Raw genomic sequence first — 26348 nt, forward strand, 5'->3', positions numbered from 1 at the left:
GTGAGGCATTATTCTCTAGAGGCCAATAAGATAGGTAATCACAAGAGGTTGTTGTGAATGGGTAAGTGTACCCTCTCATTATTATTTTTGCTAGCCGACATCGTATCATCGTGAGGTGGGCTTGGTAATAGTGAGCCTCCTATAACCTGCTAGGAGCTTTCTTTGAAATCTCCCGGATTCCATCTTGAGGGATATGGAATTTGCCAAAAATGGTGGGTGGTGTCATTCGGTTCAAAGACCCGAATCGTGTGACTTAATCAACAATCAAACTAATTTATTTTATTGTTTATGTATTTAGATATGGTTGGAAGCACACTCGCGAAAATAGTCGACAAACATTGCCTAGAGGGGCACAATTTCCCATCATGGTATCGTAATGTCAAGATTCTCCTAACATTGGAGAAGATTGTTTACGTACTAGACAAAGCTCCACCTCACATACCTCTTGACCCTTCGGCCACTAAGGATGAACGTGCTAAGTTTGACAAGCACATTGAGGATGACACACAAGCCAAGTGCTATCTGTTGGCTTCCATGAATGAGGAGCTACAGAGACAGCACGAGGGCATGGACAGTGCATTTTCCATAATACTCCATCTTACGGAGTTATATGGTGAAGGGACGCGCAACCGTCACTTTAGCACAGTCTGTGAACTTGTGAAGACCAAGATGGTCAAGGGGGCTCCAGTGCATCTACATGCACTAAAGATGATAGGATTCATTGAACAACTGGAGAACCTAGGTACTCCACTTGACGGGGAATTGGCCCAGGACTTTATATTGGCTTCTCTTTCTGATTCATTCTCACAGTTCGTAATGAACTACAATATGAATAAAATGGATAGTACTCTCTCTGAGTTACTAAACATGTTAGTAACTGCTGAGAAAACTATGATGAAAGAGAACGTTGTAGGGACTTCTGCAGTAGCCTACAACAAGCCATCCTCTTCCAAGTCTAAGCCACAAGGCAAAGGCAAAGGGAAGGAGAAGAAGTTACCCACTCTTAAGCCGAAAAGAGGAGTGAAGAAAAAGAAGGCAATGGAGCCCAAGGGGGCTTGCCACCACTGTGGAAAGGAGGGGCATTGGAAGAGGAATTGCAGGTTATACCTTGCAACTCTTTAGGACAAGCCACAAGGTATGGTTTATGTTCTTATCTTCAATTCTAATTGTTAGATCTTCTAAATATTTATATTTGATATAAAGTGCTAATCACTTGTATAATTGTATATAGGTGGAGGAGCTAAGTAGAAGAGGAACAAGCAAAGAAAAGAGTGGAGAAGGGTTCGGTCACCATGTTTTTGCTTACTACTTGGGAAGTTTGTTTAGGCATTTAAAGATTGTCTTTAAACTTTCTTATTGTGTTAAGAACTTATTATGTGGCTTCATATGATGGAAGACCACTATTAATGCCTAAATGTTTGAAGGTACTTAAATAAGTCTCTAAATGTTTAGAGCTAATTCTTTTTAAGTTAAACATTGTGAATGTTTGTGTTATCATATTAATGTAATGTGATGAATGCCTTCTAATAAATAAAATATTTCCTTAAAGTAATGTTATGAATTGAATATTGTCTTGATGTATCCTAGATGAGATACATGATTATAATGATATTAGAAGTAAGAAAAACGTTTCTTATATGGTTATCACTTAAACCACAATAATCAAGATCACTCTTGATTCAATTAGTAGTTTTGAACAATTAATTGGACATTCTTAAAATTGTTTTAAAATGTCAAGTGTGTTAGTGATTAAACCAAAAATTTAAGTGTCTAAATCAATAAAATGTTTAAAGATTTTAGTCAGTTAATAACAAGACATCAACTTAGTGAAGAGTGAAACAAATGAGCTTGAAAGGTTTTAAAGCTACTACACAATGTCCTCAACCCGTATACTCCACGTTTATACATTTTTTTTTGAATGTATGAAATGATTTCTCATTAAAGTCATGAGAAATAGTGGGAGGTGAGAAATTGAATATAAACTTGAATATGATTGGTTTATAGTTGTCTAAATAATAATAGTACTTGACTATTATTGAGAGTTTATAATTTTAATTGTTAAAAGACTCAAGCTCTACAAAGCATTAATATTCTATGTTGTGTAACATTCTAAAGAATAGTCTTTGAATGTAGGTTTCGTCAACCTAGCATAAAATGGTTATATGTTGGGAGTTGTCCATCATTCTCTTTTATGAGAACAAGCTAAATAACAAAGCATATGGACAAGTTGATGAAACAAAAGGGAATAGTTTCAAAATGAGTCACAACATATAGTTTAACAACAAGACAATCCGAATTCGTCACCTTATGTAACTATAACGCTCTATGTAGTTTTTTGATAAAGAATTATATCAACCACCTAGAAGGAATGGTTGAGTTTCTATATCCTTAGTAGAAGCCTTGCTTTCACTAAAGACTTGGATAATTATTATATGACTACATTAAAGTCTTAGTATGACTAAAACTTGAAGAATGGTGTATGACACCATTTAAATGATTCATTTAAATAACTTATGTTAGCTAGCGTTGTTGATAGTCTCAAAATTGTTGAGACATCATTAATAAGCTAATGGATCTCAATGATTGTCAATAGATCCAAAACAAGTTAGTGGGAGCAATATGCATTCAAATCAAGAAAATTTAAGTGTTAAGTTTTTGAATGAATGCTAAGTTACAACAAACCCAATGGGAGTGATGTCATAATTTGAGCAACAAGATATGAATAAAGTCTATTTGATAGACTTGATCAAACCTAGATGTTACTCGAAAAATGACAAGACATGACACGGTTAATTTTAAGTATAGACTTGAAATTGGACTTATTGATATAACAAAGGCTATCTCAAGGAAGTTATAAGGGGAAATTAAATCTCAAATGTTGAAGATTTAAGGAAGCATTTTACTATATGATAGAAAATCACTTTCATAACCCTTATAATAAATGTGTCATAAAATCACAAAAGGGACACATGTATGGACTTGTGAGTAAATATCAAAAGGTGAAAAACCACATGGGTTGTCACTTTAAAATATTACTATATCCCAGGATCAGAACCATAGCAACTGAAAGAGTATTATTGCCTTTAAGAAAGGAACATCAGAGTGGGACTCTAGAAGCGTGCATTCACTTAGGTTATGAACCAAAGTGAAAATAATCCATTTTAAACAAATGGAACTTCATAATGAATGAAGTACTAATCGTATGAATATATTGATAGTATTGTACTACAATGGTCTCAAGGATTGGAGCAAAGTTTGTATAAAGTATACAAACGAAATATATGTCGATATATTGTTTTAGAAACTGCTTCAAAAGGTGTTTTGAATGGAAGGGGTTCTTTTAGAACCAATGATTGAATCCAAACCATAAGGTCATTAGTAGGATACTACGACGTAATGGGGCGATAGCTCAAGCCATGGAATCAAGGTCTCATCAAAGTATTCGAACACAAGAAAGAGACATCATCAAAATGTTTTAGAAACATTTGATAAGTAAATCCCTTTTAAATTAAAAGGTGATTAAATACATAACCAAGTTAACCTACGAGCATAAGCTCACTCAACTAGCATGTATAAGTTACACTAGTGATTGACTTTAGTGCAAGTGGGAGATTGTTGGAAATATGCCCTGAAAGTCAATCTTTGGAAGAAACCTTTCAGGACAATGTAATGATGTATATATGACTCTTATACATCGGAAGGCAAAGATACTAATTAGGACTATCTCAATGAACGAAATATGTCCTAAATGATGAATCCATGGACAATGGATTGATGGAAGAAGTAATCTAATGATGATTAGACTACAGAGACCTTCTTCTCATAACCATTATGTCCAAAAAGGTTCCTGGTCATAGGATTGTCGGAGGGATACTGACAATGCATAGACCGGTACATACTATGTCTGCTTCAAATGGAAGGATGGAAAGTCTCATCCCATTCGTGTAGTGACACTAAGACAAGTATGTAGGTGCTCATTAAGGGAATGAGTTCACTGAACACAATCGAACGAGAGTACTTGCATGGAGGTCTACTCACATGTCAAGCAAGTAACTCTGAAGGTTGGAATAATGTAAGTAATCCTTTGACCTGTGACATCATAGATGTCTAATGGTTAGGTCCTTGATCTTTGATCATGTCAAACGACATTCCATTGGAGTGTCCACGGCATTGTTGGGGTTAAGGTATCTAAACATGTAGGCATGTGAATGATCAACAAGGAATCTTTGATCCTCGTTATGAGAGGAAGAATACTCTGAGATATGATTCGGGAATCTTCGGCCGAAGTCTCGAGCGTAATAAAGGAAAACGTTCCTATGCGACTCAATTGAATCATATAAGAAAGCATAATCACATTAGGGGTTTGACATAGTATATCCATACCCTAGTGATGTGATTGAGAGTATTGTTTTAGAGAAGGATCGAATTACATTGTAATTCCAACTGAATAGGTTCTCCGAATAAACTTCTACATTAGCTTGGGTAGCCATGATATATGTTTAGATGTCACTCATGGCTTGTGAGTTCTTCTAGATGATTAAATGTAGTCATCAAAGAAGAAGGTGAATTAAAAGTAAGTTTTAATTCACTAAGTGGATGGATTAAAATATAATCAATTGGATTGGTGCCAATCACCTCACTGCCTTGCTAATTAGAACCTAAAAGATTGTTCACCAATACACTCTTGTAGTGAGTAACTAATGGATGATGGAAATAATTAATTGGATTAATTAAGTGTTGTGATTAATTTAGAAAGTCTAAAGAAATCATAAAAGCGATAAAAGATCGTTTTGGGCTTAAAGAAATGTTCGGGTTTAATTGGGCCCATTGGGCCTAAACCCATTGGGCTTTTATTCAAGCATTGGATGACTTGAAATAATGAAAGCCCAAGGCCCAAACAACACTAAGAAGGCCGACCAAAGAGAGGGAGAGAGAAGGTCAATTGTTGACTTGTTTCTTTATGTTATAAAAGGAACTTTATAATGAAAGTTTAATATGGGGGGTTTTTTTTTTTTGGGTGTTAAAAAAAACAACAAAAGAAAAAAGAAAATAACTCTCTCTAACACTCAAAGGGCCGGCCACCATAAGGGGATTTTAGCTAATCATTTTATCACCCCTTTGGTTATTCCTTCATCCTTCTCACTACACTGGTGGGTGAGGATCTTTAGAGGTTTTCAATTTTGGAAACTTGAAGAGGTCCTAGGAGCACTCATTCTCAACAAAGTGGAGGAGGCAAGGAGGGAGGCTAGGCTCAAGGAGTTCAAGGAGCAAAGAGCTTGGAGGTGGTCCATCCTTGGTCTAAGATCTAGATCAGAGGTATAAAACTACTCCTAAACTTTGTTCTTCAATAAATTGTTTTTGATGCATCATAAATAAACCTATGAATCTTGAAGGGGATTTTCATGACTAGAGCTTTGATATTAATTGATGACATGCTTCCGTTGTTTTCGTATATAAATCTTGAATTGTATATGCATGCTAGTCAATAGAAATCCCACATAAATCTCATATTTTCCCTTCAGGGAAGGCACGGCCTTGGGGGTTTGTGGATGGTGTTTGGATTGGAAGGGAAGGCACGGCCTTGGGTGGAAGTGTGTTTGTGTTAAGGGGAAGATGGTGTAATTTCTGTGGTGAATGGAGGTGTGGAATTGGGTTCATGTGTGATGGAATTACATGGTTTTATAGGGAGAGAATGGGGGAGAATGTGAGAGAATGTGGCTACATGATTAAGGAGGGAATGCATGTGGAATGACAGCTAGGTTGGTTGGTGGAAAGCTGGAATGGAAGTGGGAAAGCCACGACAATGAAGTGTTTGGTGATGGGTGCATGTGTTGGCTGAATTAATGAAGGGAATGCATGTGAAAAACAGCTAGGGTGAATGATGATGAATGCATGTGGATTAGAGAGTGAATGGTGGCTGCAATAATGAAATGGAATGGCTGGAAAGTGGAAGGGGGATGCACGGGTTGGATATGGGAAATGCTGAAAAAATGGAATGGATTATGCACGGCAATGGCTTCTTTGGTGCTGAAAATGCATGTGAAAGCATGTGAATTAAAGCTAGGGTGAATGATGATGAATGCATGTGGATTAAAGAGTGAATGGTGGCTGCAATAATGAAATGGAATGCTGGAAAGTGGATGTGAAATGCACGTCAAGGTGTTGATTTATGGTGTTGAAAGGTTTTGCATGGCTTTGAAGTGATTGTGGATGCTGGAATTGGAAGGGAAGGCACGGCCTTGGGGTTGGTTTAAGAGAGAATGGGCTAGGCCCTTTGTTGTATGTCCTAAAGTGCATACAAGGCCTTCAATTTCGTCCAACACTTTGGCTCCAAGCATAAGCTATCCATTCCAAGCCCAATTTTGCTCCAAAATGCTCCAAAATGCACCTTTTTGCTTTCTTAGCCATATGAACCTAGAAACACACGAAAATGGCATAAAGGACTAAAATAACTAAAGAAACACAACGTAAATGCATGAGAATAAGCCAATTAAGTCGCATAAATATGCTCCTATCAAATTCCCCCACACTTAGCTTTTGCTAGTCCTCGAGCAAAACAGAAAAACAAAACAAAACGAAACAAAACAAAACAAACAAAAGACAATCTAAACCTTCCAACGTTGCCTCAGGGATTTCCAATGCACATGACATGTTAAAAAAAATCATTATCTCCACAGATTTTAGTCATCTTCACACTTAAGTACATTCTTAATCATAGTCACCACATACTAGTTCACAATTAAGCATTTAAAACCATGTTTTGAATGTAGTAACATGCCTTAGAGAATTTGCTCAATTCCTTACAAGATATGCACTCAATTTTCACTCAGATTTTCTAACTACACACCCTAATCTAGTCATATGTGAGAAGATTGATGTAAACATGAAAACGAACACTCATATATATGTATCGCAAAGAAAGCAATTTCTGGAGTTAATAAGCATGTTTAGATATGATCTCATGAATGGAATGCTACCACTTAGATGCAAGAACCAGTGACACCATATGCTCATACCAAATTCAAACTCCACAATTGAAATGCACAACACTCAAGATAGAAGTCAAGGGTTGTAACGGGGCTTGGGGTATTGGCTCACAAGGAAAGGTAGGGATAAACAAAAGTTCTTTAAACAATAGCAAGCAAAGTAATGAAATTAAGACTTAGAATTCACTTGGCATGCAGAAATCAACTTTTAGACATAAGGGGGAGATTCAACAACTCTTCGGGCCTAATTTATTGTTTTGGGCCCTTACTTCAACAAACAATACTTTTCAACTCTTTTTTTTTTTCATTTTTCTTTTCTTTCTTTCTTTCTTTTTTTTTTTTTTTTTTTTTTTTTAAGCCGTGCCTATGGCACATCAACTCACATAAATACTCTTTCCCCCACACTTATTTTCTGCAATACCTTAATCAAAAGGAATTCATTGCTTACTATGCTTCAAGAACAAGGGTAAGGATGGTCATATTCTAGGCTAGGTGAGAATAAAGTGGGTTAACAAAGAACATGGGCTAACACGGCTCAATGGGGTTAAACTTAAACACAAAATGAGTTAAGGGCACATGGCTTTTTGGCTTTGATGGTGGTCACTACACAACTTCATCTTGAATATGTGTTATGCAAATCAATAACATGCTTTGAATGAAATGGGCATGAGTTCTAGCATTTGGAACTAAGTGATGAAACGCCTTCTAAGTAGTAACCAAGCAATGAATAATGAGATCATGCAACGACTTTAGAAAACATTAATGCATAGATTTTAACTCTCCAAATAACGTTTAGTCTCAAGTCTCACAGGGATGTAGCGTTTGTTTAAGTTCCTTCCTTCAAGCATGTTACAAAAACTAATTTTTCTTTTAGGATTGCATGTGAAGTCATACATTATAACCATAACCGAGCATATACCAAGAGTATATCAAACTTTTCTCCATGTTTATAACTCTTTCTTAATAGTCATGCAATTAAAAACCAAATCCTCATCATTGTGTTGGAAGGTACCCTAAGACACAAAAACGACTCAAAACACTCTTTTTAGGCTTTTCAAAACATGTTTTTCAAATTTTTATGTGATTTTCGGAGTTATAAAACAAAACACACTAAAACACTCCAAATCAGCTTAAAAACATTTTAAAACAGCAAGGAACAACACTTGAAGTTATGGGTGATAAAATCCAACGAATTTGCATCAACATACTTAGTTACCCCCCCACACTTCAATCAAACATTGTCCTCAATGTTTTAAGCCTAAATTCACACCAAACAAAAGTAAACACATACACAGCAACTAAACATACTAAACATGGCAGAATGTAACTAACAAAGAGAAGAGTTTAGGGACGCAAATCTGGTTATGGAGTGTAAATTCCATCTTCTCCTTGTGATTGCATTGAGGCTTGATCTTGAGTTTTTCCACAGGCTAATCTTGAACTGGGCTGACGGATTCTGACACATGGCAGGCAAGCACGAGGTGGAGGTGATGACCTGTTTCTTTGTTCAATCTTTCCAATTCGTATTGAAGAGGGTAGATCGGAAGACTGACTCCAAGTGCCGGCTGATTGCTCTCTTTCACTTTGCCATACGAGTAATAACAAGGACAAAGGAAAGGACATGAAAAGAGCATGATATGAGATACCTTTGTTTTCGCCCTTGATGATATGAGATACTTTTGCTTTTGAAGAAGCAGCGAATGAATCAGCACATATATTTGTTGCGCTTGTCTCCACATGCTTCGATCTACCTTTTCCTCCTGCCTCATCTGTACTACAGACATCTGGTATCTTCTTTGGGGGTACATCACTGGTTGAATAGGTGTTCTCAAGGGAAGAAGAAAACTGAGCATGTTTGAGAGGTTTGGTTGTAGCTACATTCTCGGCCGAGAAGAAGAGTCATGCGTTTTTGGATGTATGCCTTGCCATGAATGTTGACGTATATAGGGATTGTAATGGCAAGTAGTAGTGCGGATGCGGCAATGACCTCCACGCGTCTTCAACTTTGTCAGAGATCTTTTGACAAAGTTGCACGCGTTTTCTGAAAAGCCAGGATTTCGGCTTTGTCACCCACGCTTGTCGGCAAAAGTGTGTAGCTGCATTCTCGGCCTCCACGCGTCTTCAACTTTGTCAGAGATCTTTTGACAAAGTTGCATGCTTTATCTGAAAAGCCGGGATTGCGTCTGAAGAGTTGGCGAACTTTACGCAGGAAAATCCGGCTTCGAAGAGTGGTGTCTCTTCAATTCTGAATCGGTGATTGTGTCGCCTCTCCTTTTATAGAGGTGATCGATTACCTCTAACATGCACACTTTGAAGATTGCCTATTCGTGAAAATCGTCTCCGGCTCGTTGAGATTTTACTCCATCCAACCCTTCTCTTTTAACTTCTTGAAAAATGGCTAACCCATCTAACCCACCTAACATTTGCTTAGATTTGAGTCTCAGCAGTGATCCGGTCGCGTCGCGTCAGGGTAAGGTATGGTGCCCGTCTTTCTGATCTTCTAATGGCCCTCTTACAGGTGAAGACTCTGTGATGACGGATGCAACAACAGCTACGATAGTAGCTCGGAACCTCCTCACTCCTAAAGATAGTCAGCTGCTTTCAGGACGGTCCGATGAGTTGGCCGTTCAAGAGTCCTTAGCTCTCAGTGTTCAGTGCGCGGGCTCTGTGTCCAACATGGGCCAACGCCTACTTGCTCGATCTCGTCAGGTTGAATCATTGATGGCAGAGGTGGAAAATCTCAAGCAAGAGATCAAACAGCTTAAGCACGAGAATAGAAGTTTGCACGTGCTTGCAAATAATTATTCGACAAGCATGAAGAGGAAGCTTGATGAGATGCAAGAATCTCAAGGTCGAATTCAAAGTGACCGTCAAAGGCTTGCGGCTTTCTTCCAGAGGCACCTTTTTCCTGCGTCATCTAGCGTTCCACCAAGTATTGGGGCCTCGAATGATCTATCTTCGATGCCTCCCGCTCCTATGCCTCTCGCTCCGATGCCTCTCGCTCCGATGCCTCCTGCTCCTAGAATTTTGTCACGTAGTGGGGCTTCACGTAAACATCCTTTGTGAAGGCTCCATCTTTCTCTTTCTTTGTTAGATACATTTTTGTTTTCCCACTTGTAATTTCTCGAAAATCAATGAACATGCTTTGTTTTATTCAGTGTATTGGGTTGCCTCCCAAGTAGTGCTTTCTTTTACGTTTTGCAGCCGAACGAGACCTTCTTAGGCTCAATTGGAACCCACGGCATGGAATATATCTTTGAATGGAAGGTGATACTTGAATTGATCCGGTAAAGGTTTAAATTCAAGATTGGGTGCCTGAATCATCAACAACCTGTTAGTATAAAAGGAAATTGAAATTCGGGGAAGTGGCTTACCTATGTGCTCCAATAAGAACTCAAGGATAAACACATCTTCTTTGAATGTTTCAGGGACTTTGCACTCGGCCAGATGTGGTGTGAGGATTGGTCCTTGTCTTGTGTCATAAAATTCAACTTCTTTGGGGTTGTTTGCCTCAAGAACATCCTCTTTGACGAATTCTTGATATTCCATACTTTGCACCTTTGGAAGGGCTTCCAAAATGTCTTTTTCACTTTCTTCTTCCTTGGAATTCATGAACCTGCAAGGAATAGGGACATTGGGTGGAATGGGGTTAGAAAGAATTAAATTTGGAACAACCTTACCTGAATTGGATGGCGTAGGAGCAATAGGTGCCTGCGGCAAAGGTGTTTCCACCCTTGCCGTGTGTTGGGTGTGTTCTTCTTCGTCAAATTGCAATCTTTCATCTTCCTTGTGATTTGATTTTGATGGTTGAGGGTTCGTTCCAACCTCCTTGCCACTTCTTAACATGATAGCATTGGTGGTTTCAAATCCTACCTTCGGATTTACAATGGTTGAACTAGGGAGTTTCCCTTGGTCACGAAATTGTCCTACGAACTCCGCTATCTGCCCAATTTGCTTCTCCAAGTTGTCCACCCTCTTGTCTTGGATTTGCCTCTCTTTGTTTTGAGTTTGGACTTCCTGCGTCAAAGTAGTAAGTAATTGAAAAATCTTATCATTATCACTTGAATTACCTACATTGCTTTGGGCAGGTTGTGGTGGCTGCATAGGTGTTGTATAGAACTCCTCATATGGTTGCCAATATTCTCCTTGGTGAGCCTCCTCGACTTGGTTTTGTGAGCCCTGCACCAAAGAAATTAATTCATTAAGAACTTTATCATAATCTATTGACAAACCTGAGTTTGGTTGGGCATATTGTATATGAGGTTGTGGTGGCTGCATAGACGTTGAATAGAACTCCTCATATGGCTGCCAATAACCTTCTTGTTGAACATGTTGAGGTTCCCACCACATAGAGTTTGAATGATCACTCCAATCCGAATTGTAAGTATTGGAAAACATGCTGTTCCTTGATTGATTATGATCAAATGTACCAACTCTTTGCGTTTGTGACAAAAGAGAAGTAAGATTTGTTATTTGAGCTTGAATATTGGCAAGTGCCATGTCTTGCTTCTCTAGTACCTAAAATCAACAAAACAAAACAAAACACAAATAAAAAAATAAAAAAAACTCTAACAATATAAAACTAAACAGAAAATAACAATCCAAGGGATTAGCAACTTTGCTAATCCCCGGCAACGGCGCCTACACATAAATTAAACCCTATTTGTGACAATTGTAGTAATGATGTAAGTAGGGATCGTTCTAACCGGGGATTAACTAGGGGTCCTAAACACTTGACTCAAATAAATAAAACTAATCTTTAAACACTTAATTCACTTAACGAAAACTCAAAATAAGTCCACAAGACTCCAGGACTTAAAAACACAAAATAAGATAGATTAAGATTAAACAAAATATGGGGGGAGGTTTTGACGAAATTAAACTAAAATGCACAGATTGTAATTAAGGGCAAAATGTAAATATGAATGTGATGAAAATATGGATGAATGCTAGCTAGAAGGTTCTTCTCCACACATGATTACACTTGCATACAAGATGATTTTCGGTTGGTCTTTCGATGAATTATGAAACTCAACACCCCGGGTTAATTAGGTCCGCTTAAATTAATCGTCAAGTTTTCCTTAAGTTAATGAATTGGATGATTGCATGCGACAACCCAAAGCATTCCCCACAAGTTCCCTACATGAATTGCATAATAGAGATACAAGCAAGAATCATTAAGCATCATGAAAACTATAAGTGTTGACGAGGCATTCGTTACTATGAATTGCATGAAACTTATGCCAAGAATTTACTTAACGCGATTGTTATAAGCAACCTCCACTACTTGTGAATATAAGTTCATAACTATTGGGTGAAACTCACTTATATTCTAGCGTCATATTCATGCATGAAAATTAAGCGTGCACTCTCAATAAACATACATAAATAGGTTATCAATCAAACAGTTAAACAAATTGAATCCACAACTCATGAACTTCCAACCAAAGGTAATCAATTCATATTGCAAGCGTAAACATGGTTTCGAATTACCCCCTAACTAATGGGGGGTTTAGTTCCTCATACGTACAAGACAAAGAGAATTGAAATTAAACATTGAAATCGAGGAGAGAAAACACCTAAAAATTCCAACAACTCAAACTTGAATTGTATGAACGTTTAGGCCCTCTTCTTCTCCTCTTTGTTGTAGCACAAGGTCTAAGGATAGTGTTTTGGAGGGTATTTGTATGTGGAATGGAGTGGGGAGTTGTGGAAATGGATTGTGGATGGAAATGAATGGAAGGGAAGGCACGGCCTTGGGGGTTTGTGGATGGTGTTTGGATTGGAAGGGAAGGCACGGCCTTGGGTGGAAGTGTGTTTGTGTTAAGGGGAAGATGGTGTAATTTCTGTGGTGAATGGAGGTGTGGAATTGGGTTCATGTGTGATGGAATTGCATGGTTTTATAGGGAGAGAATGGGGGAGAATGTGAGAGAATGTGGCTGCATGATTAAGGAGGGAATGCATGTGGAATAACAACTAGGTTGGTTGGTGGAAATCTGGAATGGAAGTGGGAAAGCCACGGCAATGAAGTGTTTGGCGACGGGTGCATGTGTTGGCTGAATTAATGAAGGGAATGCATGTGAAAAACAGCTAGGGTGAATGATGATGAATTCATGTGGATTAGAGAGTGAATGGTGGCTGCAATAATGAAATGGAATGGCTGGAAAGTGGAAGGGGGATGCACGAGTTGGATATGGGAAATGCTGGAAAAATGGAATGGATTATGCATGGTAATGGCTTCTTTGGTGCTGAAAATGCATGTGAAAGCATGTGAATTAAAGTTAGGGTGAATGATGATGAATGCATGTGGATTAAAGAGTGAATGATGGCTGTAATAATGAAATGGAATGCTGGAAAGTGGATGTGAAATGCACGGCAAGGTGTTGATTTATGGTGTTGAAAGGTTTTGCATGGCTTTGAAGTGATTGTGGATGCTAGAATTTGAAGGGAAGGCACGACCTTGGGGTTGGTTTAAGAGAGAATGGGCTAGGCCCTTTGTTGTATGTCCTAAAGTGCATACAAGGCCTTCAATTTCGTCCAACACTTTGGCTCCAAGCATAAGCTATCCATTCCAAGCCCAATTTTGCTCCAAAATGCACCTTTTTGCTTCCTTAGCCATATGAACCTAGAAACACACGAAAATGGCATAAAGGACTAAAATAACTAAAGAAACACAACGTAAATGCATGAGAACAAGCCAATTAAGTTGCCTAAATATGCTCCTATCACCTAACTACTAAAAATTAGTTACACATAATTCTCAAATTAAACCAAAAGAAAGACATGAGTTTGAGAAGATAAAACCGAGAGAAGAGAATGCCAAGATTTCCTCTTTCCTTTCCTTCCTTCGCCAACGCAACAGCCTTGCCTTTTTTCCTTGCTTTCCTTCCTTTTTTTCTATCTTTTTTTCCACCTTTTTTTTTCTCTTTGCTGCTGCAACCTGTAGCCCTTTTCTTCTTTTCTGCTGCCACAGTTTTTTCTCCATAACTCACCCCACTAACAACCATTTAGTGATGACAATAAGTGAGAGGAAATGCTAAAACAATTGTAACTCTTTGGGCAGCCTTTATGCCCATTACTCTCACTTAATTTTTCATTTCCTCTGATATTTGAATAGGTGTTAGCTGGCTTGTTCTTGGCTGCATCAGTTTTGGCTGTTAGTTTTATGGGATTTATTGCTTTCAATGCTTTCTTGTCAGTTACAAACTGCTCAGCCTCTTGGGAACCTTTTTGTGTTAGAACGGCCATAACTTTTTCTTGAAACATGATATTACCAATCCGCGAAATGCTTCAGAAAACAGACATCCGTAGCTTTCCAAGAATATAAGGCTCATTCTCTAATTCATTTTGAACTGTCCGCAACTTGCTTCCAAAGTCAGCTGACCTGCACAGGCAGTTTTGACGAATTTATTACTTAAAATTCCACTTGTGTTATTGTTCTTTTCTTTACTTGACAAATCCTACAAAACACAAAAACAAAGTAAATAACACAAAAATATAAGGAACTAACTAAGAAAAGACAAGTGAATTTGATATAAAATATATATAAATATAAGCTTATCAAATACCCCCACACTTAACTTTTGCTAGTCCTCGAGCAAAACAAAGAAAACATGAAAAAGTAGCAACATGAAAAACATTAGCTCCCCACTATGTGACCCTCATAGAATTTCATTCAAGAAAACAAATCATCAAAAACCTTAGCTAGCACCAGACAAGCTAATCCAAGCTCATCTTCCTTATTCAAATGTTAACATTGACCTTTTAATCATCCTAGAAGTGTAGTGTGTGTAATAGCCATGCTAATGCAATTTCAAGTTTTGTTTTAAAACACTACATGCAAACTAGTGACCTTCTCACGAGACATACACTCAATCATACATATGTTTAGTTTAACATGTTTCGCTCAAAGAATCAAATGTGAAAGATCTACCATAAGCTTGCATAAAGATCTCATCTCCACAATCATAATTGCAAAACTAAAATCAAGAGGACTTTTATTGGTTATAATGAGGCTTAGGGAGAGGGTTATATAAATGAAAGGATAGGTAAACGCAAGTTCCAAGCTACATTGCAAGCAATTCTCTTGTTGAGATTTATAAGAACTCAAGCTCTCCAACCACTTTACTAATACCTCCAATCACACCCCTAAACTTTTTATTTGCTTTGTATACAATTTTTCTTTTCTTTTTCTTCTTCTTCTTCTTCTTCTTTTTCTTTTTTTTTTTTTTTTTTTTTATAAACCAATTTTCGCACGTAACTAAATACAAACATGAAATACCCCCACACTTATTCTTTTGCCAAACTTCTTCAAAGTACTTCCCAAACATTTCTCATAAGACAATCTCACATTGCTCACTAGCTAGCTTGGAAAGGGTAAGGAAAAATGTTTAAGGTATAAGGGTAGACATATCTGGTGATAAGAAATATAAGGCTCAACATATACGGCTCAAATTGGCAATCTAATGATATCATTTTTCTTTAGGAAATATGCTTATTTGGGCCATGGTGATAAACCTAATGCCTCTATCCTTTTCAAGTTCATGCAATCAATGACAAACATTTCGAAAGATCGTTACGCAAGTTCTAGAGATATAAGTCACATAAGTTCATCACACATGAAAGAATAGGAGTGTATGAAAAATGCACACTTTCAACAGGCTCAAAAACTCACATAGGTTGTATATGGTCACTATGTTCACATATGAAGCTTTAAATCATGCTTTAATTTCACATCAACAAGGCTATGTGCTCTTGGTTTTTCAAAGATGATTAAACATGTATAAAGCTAACAAGAGAATAAGGAATTTCACACAATACATGCTTACTAAGTTCTTGATCACCATGGTTCAAATTCAATCTAGTTATATCATTGGGTTGGGAAACTAACAAAAATTTAATTCAAAACAATAAAGAAAATAAGACTATTTTTGAATTTTTCATTTTTAGAATTTTCTCTCTTTTATTTTTATTTTTTAGAGTCAACAAAACTAATTAAGAAAAAAAAAAACGACAACAACAAGGAAACAAATGAAACCAATTCTTAATCAAAGGGACGAAAATTTTCAATTTGGTCATTTTTTCAATCCTTACCCCTAAACTTAAACTGGACATTGTCCCCAATGTCATAAAACACAATAATGCATAAAATAAAAATAAAATAAAATAGTAAGAAACAAAATAAAGCATTTGGACTGAAAACTTCCCCAATTGCAATAAAATCAAGTGATGACCCCCAAACTTCAATTCTGCAATCAACTCCGAGGGTGGACATAACCAAAGATTCCTACAAAGAAAAGAAATAATTCAGTTTAGCATGCAAGAAAACTCAGAAAAAAAAAACAAATGAAAAATTGAAAATGACATAAAAAGACAATGAATAGAAATATTGGGTTGCCTCCAAATAAGCGCTTGCTTTTACGTCCGCAGCCGGACGATACCAAGAGTAATCATTCAAGGGAAGCTGGTTCTTGGAGGGGTACAACCTCCACACCATGCTCCGCAAAAGACTCGTAATATGGTTTGAGTCTATGTCCATTCATTTTGAACACGTTTCTGGTCTTTGCACTTTGGATTTCCATTGCACCATGAGGAAAAATATTAGTTATAACAAACGGACCAACCCATCGAGAACGAAGCTTACCTGGAAATAACCGAAGGCGAGAATTAAATAGAAGAACTTTTTGTCCAATGGCAAAGCTCTTCCTTGATATCATCTTGTCATGAAATGCCTTTGATTTCTCCTTGTATATTCGACTAGACTCGTATGCATCATTCCGGATTTCATCTAACTCATTCAATTGAAACTTCCTCTGCTGTCCGGCAACACTTATGCACATGTTGTAGGCTTTGATCGCCCAATAAGCTTTGTGTTCTAATTTTACTGGAAGATGGCATGCCTTCCCATAAACTAATCGAAATGGGGACATTCCAATAGGAGTCTTATAAGCAATCCTATAAGCCCACAATGCATCGTTCAAGTGCATGCTCCAATCCTTCCTACTAGGACTCACAGTTTTCTCCAAAATTTGTTTCACCTCACGGTTTGATACTTCTGCTTGACCACTAGTTTGCAGATGATAAGGTGTAGACACCTTATGTGTGACATTGTACTTCCTAAGCAACGCTTCAAATGTTCTATTGCAAAAGTGACTCCCTCCATCGCTAATGATTGCTCTAGGTATCCCAAATCTTGCAAAGATGTTAGTCTTAATAAAATCTGAAACAACTTTTGAATCATTAGTTTTGGTAGCTTTCACTTCAACCCATTTAGAAACATAATCCACACCCAATAAAATGTAAAGAAAACCATTTGAAGATGGAAAAAGGTCCCATGAAATCAATGCCCCACACATTAAAGATCTCAACAATCAAAATAGAGGTTTGTGTCATTTGATTTCTTGGGCCCAAGTTACCTGTTCGTTGACAACGATCACATGTTGCACAAAACTCATACGCATCCTTAAACAAACTAGGCCAATAAAAACCACTCTCTAACACCTTAAGGGTTGTCCTCTTTGCTCCAAAATGGCCGCCACATGCATCAGAATGACAAAAAGTTAGAATAGATTTAAACTCAGATTCAAGGACACACCTTTTAATCAATTGATCAGGGCAATATTTCCACAAATAAGGATCATCCCACTCGTAGTATTTGGCGGTTTTGACAAGCTTATCTTTCTGAGCACGTGTAAAATCATCCGGAATCTTTTTGGTGACCTTGTAATTGATAATATCTGCATACCAAAGGTCAGTAACATTTAATGAAAACAATTGCTCATCTGGAAAACTCTCACGTAAAGGGATGAAATCTTCCTCTATGTTTGAGTGCACAAGTCTTCTAAGATGATCTGCTACAACATTCTCACTCCCTTTCTTATCCTTGATCTCCAAGTTAAACTCTTGAAGCAGAAGTTTCCATCGAATGAGTCGTGGTTTTGCATCTTTTTTTGTGAGTAAATACTTCAAAGCTTCATGGTCAGAAAACACAATAACTTTAGTTCCAATCAGATAAGATCTAAATTTTTCTAAAGCAAATACAACAGCTAGAAGCTCATTCTCTGTTGTTGAATAATTCAATTGTGCATCATTGAGTGTTCGTGATGCATAATAGATGACATGTGGCACTTTCTTGACACGTTGTCCTAGAACTGCACCGACAACATAATCTGAAGCATCGCACATTAACTCAAAAGGTAAACTCCAATCTGGTGGCATGATCATAGGAGCCGTGGATAATAACTCCTTAAGTTTGTTGAATGCTACCACACACTCTTCATTCATATCAAATGTTGCATCCTTTTGAAGCAAACGGCACAAGGGTCTAGAAATCATTGAGAAGTCCTTTATAAACCTACGGTAGAAACCTGCATGTCCAAGAAAAGAACGAACCTCCCTGACAGTAGTAGGGAGGGGTAAAGAACTAACAAGTTTTACTTTAGATTTATCAATTTCGATTCCATTTTCAGATATGATATGCCCTAGAACTAATCCATGCGAAACCATGAAATGACATTTTTCCCAATTTAAGACCAGATTAGTTTCTTGACAACGTTTTAAAACTAGGGAGAAATTATGTAGACATGTATCAAAAGAATCACCATAAACTGAAAAATCATCCATGAACACTTCAATTATTTTCTCAATCATATCAGAAAAGATACTTACCATACACCTTTGAAATGTGGCAGAGGTGTTGCAAAGTCCAAACGACATCCTCCGGTATGAAATGTGCCAAATGGACATGTGAAAGTCGTCTTTTCTTGATCCTTCGAAGCAACTGCAATTTGATTATATCCAGAATAGCCATCAAGAAAGCAATAATGAGAATGACCAGCTAACCTTTCTAACATTTGATCAATGAATGGAACTGGAAAGTGATCCTTGCGTGTGGTGTTGTTTATCTTCCGATAGACTGTACAGACTCTCCAACTATTTTGCACATGTGTAGGCACTAGCTCACTAGCTTCATTCTTAACAACTGTGACTCTGGATTACTTCGGAACTACTTGAACAGGGCTCACCCACTTGCTATCCGAGATAGGATATATGATGCCAACATCAAGAAGCTTGATAACCTCTTTCTTGACGACCTCCATCATGAATGGGTTCAAACGGCGTTGAGGTTCCCTTGTAGGTTTTGCACCTTCATCCAGCAGAATCCTATGCATACATGTAGCTGGATTTATACCTTTGATATCTGCAATGCTCCAAGCTATGGTAGTTTTGTGATCCTTTAGTACTCGGATCAGTTTCTCCCCTTCTTCTGCTGTGAGTTGTGATGATATGATGACCGGTAATGTTTCATCCTCTCCCAAAAATGCATACTTTAAATGTTCAGGAATCGGTTTAAGCTCCAATTTGGGTGCCTGAATCACAAAAGGAAGTTAGAAGTAGGAAGAGAAATAAAATAGGAAGAAAACTTACCACGAATTGGTGAAAGAGACTCAAGGCCTGCCACTGTCTGGATTAATTCTTCTTCAATGTGCTCGGAATAATTAAGTTTTCCATGTGTAATGCTATGCACTAACGCCTTCTCTAAATTATCTTGTCCCACACCTTCATTAAAACAATCCTGCACAAAATAGTCAAACGCATCAATAGACAAACAAGATTCAAAATCACTAAGGTGTTAGAAATGTGCCCTAAAACCAATCATATGATGATACTTTACGGACATTTCAAACTAATGTAGTTTAAATGTAAAGGGCAAAGATTATTGTTTGAGCCGTCTCATATAAATGTTATATGCTTAAACGATAAGTCCAAGGAATATGTGATTGGAAGAATGCGATCTAAAGAAGTTAGATTCATGAGACCATTCTTTCGTTGACACATCCTAAACGTTCCTGATCATAGGATTGTCAATTGGGCATTGACAGTCCGTTAAGATCAGTACGTGCTATGTCTTCTCTCAGGGAGAGTGACTAGTCTCGAGTCATTGGTGTGTGTGACATCAAGACAAGTACGTAGGTGCTCAATAGAGAATGAGTTCACTGAACACGATCAACGAAGAGTTCTCATATTCATGTCACATGAGAACTCATGGTTGGGATAATGCAAATTAGTCTTTTGACCTGAGGCATCACAGTTGTCTTGTGGTTAGGTCCTTAATCTTTGATTATGTCAAAGTCACTCCATCAGGAGGGTGTCCACGGCATCGTTGGGGTTAAGCCACTTAGCCATGGAGGCAAGTGAATGCGCAACAAGGGATCTCTAACCTTTAAACTGTTTGAGGGAGAATACTCTATGATATGATTAAGAATCTTTGGCCAAAGTATGAATGAGATTTAGGAATGTGTTCCAAATCACATTCAAGGTAATCATATAAGCACAAGACTCACATTGGATAGTAGACATGAATAAACTATCAAACCAAACAATGTGGTCAAGAGTATTGTATTAGAGAAAGACCGTATTGCATTTGTAATCCTAAAACTGAATGGGTTCTCCACCTCTTCTGATTAGCTTGGGTAACCATGACATGCTGCTAGGCGTCAACCATGGTTTGTGGAAGCCCTAAAAGTGTATTATCACTAACGAGAGAATTGAAAGTAAGTTTCAATTCACAATCGATTTGAAAGAGTTTGAATCGCCCACTGCCTCGCTAAAAGGAACCTAATGGATCGTACACCGTGTAAGGTAGAGATTGAAGATTCAACGGAGATGAGTAAGAATAATTAAATGGTTTAATTATTTATGGCAAGGATTAATTAATATGATTATTAATCAAACGAATAAGTTCGTTAAAAGACCTCGGGATAGTTTTGGACCTTAAGGCCCAATGGGCTTCGAACATCAAGTCCATTGACTTAAGTTGTGTGACAACTTAATGAATAATGATTCACAAAGGCCCAAATAGCCCAATGAATACCCTAAGGCCGGCCATTTAGAGAAAGAGTGGGTTTTGGACTTATTTACAAGTTTGCCACTCAAATGAATTAAGGTATAAGTGTGACTTTATAGCCAAAATTCATTTAGGGTTTTTTGGAGGAAATTGGAGAAACACAAACTCTCCTTTCTCTCTAGAAATGGCCGGCCACCCTTGAGGAAAACATCTAGCAATCTTACTTCCTCAAGGTCACTCATTTCTTCTACAATATGCCTTGGTGTGGAGACTTAGAGGTTCTCAATTTTGGGAACTTGGAGAAACCTTTTCATCCATCCAAATCCATGGATCTAAGATGCAAGGAATGAAGGCCCTCTCTTTGGGTGATTAGCCTTTGCTTATGCAAAGAGGAATCGACAAAGGTATTGATTTCTCAACTCACTTTGTTTTGAGTTGAGTCTTGGTTCACCTATCTACTAGGCTTTGAAGTTCATGGGTTAAGTTTTGTTTTTGAGTGCATATAAACATGATTCCGCCTTTTAATTGTTAATTGCATGTTGTTGATGTTGCTCAAATGAACTTGTTTTTCACAAATCTTCCTTCATAAGGTACCTCATAGCATCAAAGATTTTGAACTTGACACTTTCTCCATCAATTTCCATGGTTATAGTACCATCATAGACATCAATCTTCGTACGCGCCGTTCTAAGGAATGGTCTTCCCAATATAAGAGGAAGTGCAGTAGGCATAGGGTCATGTTCCATCTCAAGAACAAAAAAATCAGCGGGAAAAATAAGTTCATTCACTTGCATAAGTACATCCTGCAATAGGCCTTTGGGATATCTATTTGAACGATCTGCCAATTGGATTACTACCTTTATTTCCTTCAAGTCTCCAAGGTTTAGTGATTCATACACTGAATATGGCATCAGATTGATGGATGCCCCCAGATCACACAATGCTCTCCAAACTCTTTCCCTCCAATTACACATAGAATGGTAAAGCTACCGGCATCCTTCAACTTCGGTGGTAGCTTTCTCTGCAAAACAGCCGATAGTTCCTCGCTTAATGCCACAGTTTCTTGATCATTGAATCTTCTCTTGTTCATACAAAGCTCTTTAAGGAACTTTGCATACTTGGGCACTTGTTTTATGGCATCTAAAAGAGGTAAGTTCACTTGGACTTTTCGGAAAGTATCCAAGATTTCCTTATCAGTTTGCTCTTTCTTAGACTTCATAAACCTACGAGGAAAAGGAATAGGGACACATGAGTTAAATGAATTTTGAACTTCTTTACTTACCTTATCAGAATCTTTTTTGTTCAATTTTGTATCTTTAGGAGACTTTTCAGTTTCTGTTGAAGCCTCATCTTGCTCAAGATTTTTGGTTTGTTGCTCCCCTTGCTCATTTGTATCTTTTCTAGTCCTCTTTTTCATCCTTGGCTGCTTAAAAACTTCTTTTCCACTCCTTAAAGTCACAACATTCATCTGCTCCGCATTTCGATTCACCACGGTTTGGCTAAGCAACCTTCCAGGTTGGTGTTGTTGCCCCATCAAACTTGCTAACTGACTCATTTAGCGCTCAAGGTTTTCAATTGCTTTGTCTATTTTCTGTTGATGAGATTGAGTAGAGTTAGCTAAAGAAACAATTAAATCCTCAAGAGACTTACTTGGAGCTTGTTGTTGTTGAGGTTGAAATGGTGTCTGCGATCTTGCTTGAAAGAAGCCAGGTGGACGGTTATAGTTGTTGGGAACAGATTGTTGTCCGTGGTCTTGATTGTTCGACTTTAAATGTGGATGATCGCGCCACCCTGCGTTATAGTTGTTGGAGTATGGATCACACTTTTGTCTTTGTTGCCCTTGAAACCTTCCTAATGCATTAGCTTGCTCAAGACCACCTTGATCCATCAACGAAGGGCACATATCCGTGGCATGTCCCATCATTGAACAAACACCGCACACCTGTTTTGGAGCCACCATAACCTGTTGCACAAGATTAGTCAAGTTAGCTAATTGTAATTCAATACTAGAGTTAGCACTTACCTCGTTAACTTTCTTAAGAGGTAGCTCATCTCTCCCTCCAAATTGTCGTGTGTTGCCAACAATGTTCTTTAATAATGCCTTAGCATTTGTTGGTGTCTTGTCCATGAATGCTCCCCCACTTGCTGCATCAAGCATTACACGATCAGTACCACACAATCCTTCATAAAATATTGTATTAAAAGATGCTCTGAAATTTGATGATTAGGACAAGATGCAACCAAATGTGTGAATCGCTCATAGTAATCTCCAAAGGGCTCTCCATGTTGTTGTCGGATTGCACATATGTCTTTCCTTATGCTTGCAGCTTTTGTGGTCGAAAAATATTGCTCCAAGAATGCTTGCTTCACCTGGTTCCATGTGTTCATTGATCCTGGAGGTAAATTATAAAGCCACTCCTTTGCCTTAGCTTCTAATGTAAATGGGAATGCCCTTAACTTGACTTGCTCCTCATCCACATTAGCTGGTCTCATTCCCGAGCATACCACATGAAACTCCATGAGATGCTTGTTGGCATCCTCTGTTGAGAAGCCATGGAACTTAGGCAAGTAGTGAATCATGCCGGACTTAAGCTCAAATCCTCCTTCTGCATTTGGATATGTGATGCACAATGGTTGTTGATCCATATTAGCCGTTGCCAACTCCCTCAGAGTACGGTTATCAGCCATGCCTTCTTGTGGTTCTTCCTCCTCTTTTGAACTCAAATGTGGTGGAGAAGATGGTGGTAAAGACACCGATGCACGCTTCTGCTTGATTGTTCCTCGAAGCTTTCGAAATGTTCGTTCAACCTCAGGATCGTAGGAATCTAGATCAATCCTCTTGGACCTTCGAGTATGCATATACTACTAAGAGTACCTGAAATAAAAACAAAAACACTAATTATACAAGAAAAGAAAACAATAAAAAATAAGTAATTAGAAATAACAATCCCCGGCGACACGGCGCCAAAAATTTGATAGGATTAAAAGCACACCACAAAGTAGCACACAAATGTCCTATTAATTTTCCTTACTAACAATAAGATTTATCAATTGTAGCATATGAAAATAAGGGTCTTTCCCGCAGAAGATTGTTTTATCTAAATACTTAGAATGTCACAAAAACTGGGCTATTGTCCCTACTGACCAGCCACTGAAAAATAATTATTAGACCGATGTAAACTTATCTAAAGTCTACGAAATTTTATATGCATATACTAGACACACAGAGCTATACTCACACAAATTTTTGGGATTTTTGGAGTTGATTTGATATTTAAATTAAATCGAACAAAAACAAGACAGAGACAGATTTTTAAGTAGTTCACAAATTAAGAAAAACGAGTTAGGGGAATTGCTATCCACCACCAAATAATCATGCAAACATGTTATGTTTCATTCAAATTCCTTTCATTTTCAGATGAAGATGCTCAAGTTGGCTCAGTGTTAGAACCCAACCTATTCCTCTTTCTTATGTAGTATGTTAAGAGAATGGCGTTTTCAACTTAACTTAGTCCCTAACATGCAATCTAGAAGGGTGTGTTCATAGATTTAACAAGTGGAAATCATTAAGAACGAAAAGAGTTTGAGTCATCACAAGGCATCGTAAGTACTGGCATTGTCTTACTTATCCTAGAAATTGGTTCACATGTTAATCGCAATTAACAAGTACTACTCTAGAACATATGTAGGTCCTCATTTGACAAGGGCAGGCACACACATATTCTTAGCATTAGAATCCTAGATATGCTTACTAAGTATGCATCCATAGAAAACACATAAAAAATTCATCAATGAGACAAGTAGTGAACCAATTTTCATCTATTCATAAAAGTAATTCAAACGAAATGTCATAACAAAATTGCAATCATATTTTTGGCTTCAAAACAGCCCCTAACTACTAAAAATTAGTTACACATAATTCTCAAATTAAACCAAAAGAAAGACATCAAATTGAGAAGATAAAACCGAGAGAAGAGAAGGCCAAGATTTCCTCTTTCCTTTCCTTCCTTCCCCAACGCAGCAGCCTTACCTTTTTTCCTTGCTTTCCTTCCTTTTTTTCTATCTTTTTTTCCACCTTTTTTTTTCTCTTTGCTGCTGCAACCTGTAACCCTTTTCTTCTTTTCTACTGCCACAGTTTTTTCTCCATAACTCACCCCCCACTAATAGCCATTTAGTGATGACAATAAGTGAGAGGAAATGCTAAAACAATTGTAACTCTTTGGGCAGCCTTTATGCCCATTACTCTCACTTAATTTTTCATTTCCTTTTATATTTGAATAGGTGTTAGCTTGGCTGCTTCAGTTTTGGCTATTAGTTTTATGGGATTTATTGCTTTCAATGCTTTCTTGTCAGTTACAAACTGCTCAGCCTCTTGGGAACCTTTCTGTGTTAGAACGGCCATAACGTTTTCTAGAAAAATGATATTACCAATCCGCGAAATGTTCCAGAAAATAGACATCCGTAGCTTTGCAAGAATATAAGGCTCATTCTCTAATTCATTCTAAGCTATCTGAAACTTGCTTCCAAAATCAGCTAACCTGCACAGGCAGTTTTGACGAATTTATTACTTAAAATTCCACTTGTGTTATTTTTCTTTTCTTTACTTGACAAATCCTACAAAACACAAAAACAAAGTAAATAACTCAAAAATATAAGGAACTAACTAAGAAAAGAAAAGTGAATTTGATATAAAATATATATAAATATAAGCTTATCACACCACCATCCATCTCATACAACCACCATGTCAATCATCCCCTCCCACCGGCGCAACCACCTCCATCTCCTTCATCCTCACAACCAAACATCCATCATCGACAACTTCGATAACAAGGCTTAGTGTGATTGGTGAAGGGACTCGAGTTTAGTGAGAAGACCATCACCAAATTCGAAGGTTTCTTCGTTGTTCGACTCATTTGGGTCGTTGACTGGTTGTCGAGGTCCATATCTAGGGATCACTTAAGGTGGGGTGGGGGTTGTGATGCGAGAATTATACGCACACAAATTAAACCCTCTTTTTGTCAATTGTAGTAAGTATGTAAGTAGGGATCGTTCTGGACCGGGGATTAGGAGGGATTGTTAATCACTTGGATTTGACTTCAAAAACGTAAAAACAAGTTTAAAACACTATTTGATGTGAAGAATGCAAAACTAAAAATAAGAAAGATTAAGACTAAGAATTAAACGAAATATGGGGGGGAATTGAGGTTTGGACGAATTTAAACTAAAATAGATAGAATGTAAAGAAAACAAATTGTAAATATGGATTTGACGGAAATGAATGGATGGGAAGCTAGCTAAGGGGTTCATCTCCACATATGTTATACTTGCATACAAAATGATTTCTAATTGCTTTTCAATAAACCATGAATTCTCAACACCCCAGGTTAATTAGGTCCGCTTAAATTAACCGTCAAGTTTTCCTTAAGTTAATGAATTGGATGATTGCATACGACAACCCAAAGCATTCCCCACAAGTTCCCTACATGAATTGCATAATAGAGATACAAGCAAGA

At 37.6% G+C, this 26348-nt stretch overlaps 1 pseudogene; it reads right to left on the reverse strand.

Annotated features, from left to right (window-relative positions):
- Positions 1-16079: 16079 nt before the first annotated feature.
- LOC125470285 lies at positions 16080-23691 on the reverse strand (annotated as a pseudogene).
- Positions 23692-26348: the final 2657 nt, after the last annotated feature.

This window comes from the organism of the source record quoted next, unplaced genomic scaffold (assembly GCF_019419815.1).
Source record: "Pyrus x bretschneideri cultivar Hongxiangsu unplaced genomic scaffold, Pyrus_bretschneideri_v1 Contig5, whole genome shotgun sequence".
Classification (NCBI taxonomy): Eukaryota; Viridiplantae; Streptophyta; class Magnoliopsida; order Rosales; family Rosaceae; genus Pyrus; species Pyrus x bretschneideri.